Source organism: Triticum dicoccoides, chromosome 3A, assembly GCF_002162155.2.
Source record: "Triticum dicoccoides isolate Atlit2015 ecotype Zavitan chromosome 3A, WEW_v2.0, whole genome shotgun sequence".
Classification (NCBI taxonomy): domain Eukaryota; kingdom Viridiplantae; phylum Streptophyta; class Magnoliopsida; order Poales; family Poaceae; genus Triticum; species Triticum dicoccoides.
The window spans coordinates 28,493,495-28,494,188 of record NC_041384.1 but is presented as its reverse complement, the minus strand read 5'-3'; positions in this window follow the sequence as shown (position 1 = coordinate 28,494,188).

The following is a 694-nucleotide window of genomic DNA, read 5'->3' as shown; positions in this document are numbered from 1 at the left end:
GGGGGTGGCGACCAGCGGAGTGTTCGCGGGTGCACCGCCTCCCAACTCCGGCGACCGACGCCGGGTGGGGGCCGGTTCTGGGCCCTCGCCGACGCCGACGAGGACGATGGGGACGGGGATGTGGATGCGACTCCGGCATCTCCGCCGTCGCCGATGCCATCTGACCACATTTGCGAATTTTTCAACTCCGGCTACGACGAAGAGGAAGTGGCGATGACGGTCGACAAAGTCCTACCCCCCGATGATCGGGCCAGGATAGGGCTTCATGCGGGAGAGAAGAAGGAGATGCTTCGCCGTGTGGTTCATCGGAGCCGGTGGTAGTCGCGGCAGCGACGCCGGCGAACACGGCGATCCAGATCGCGGCGGCTCCCCAGAAGCGTTTGAATTCGCTCCTGGGCCGAAGTGGGCCGGTTTTGGCTGATTTTTCGCTTGATGTCGTTGGGCCAGGGACTGTTGGGTATGTGGCCCATACTAGTCCGAATTCAATCGACAGCGAACGCGAAGTTGCATGCATCAGTATTCCATCTACGTCGCGATCGTCCTTCTTGCGCCCTAGGGTTTTCCATCGGAGGAAACTGCGGCTTCGTTCTTCTGGGCTTGGCCACGCTAGGTGAATCCCTCCCCTAGGGGCCATGAGGGGCCACGGGGCAGGTTTGCCGCCGGGAAAGAAACACGCCGTGCTGGCGGCGCCGGT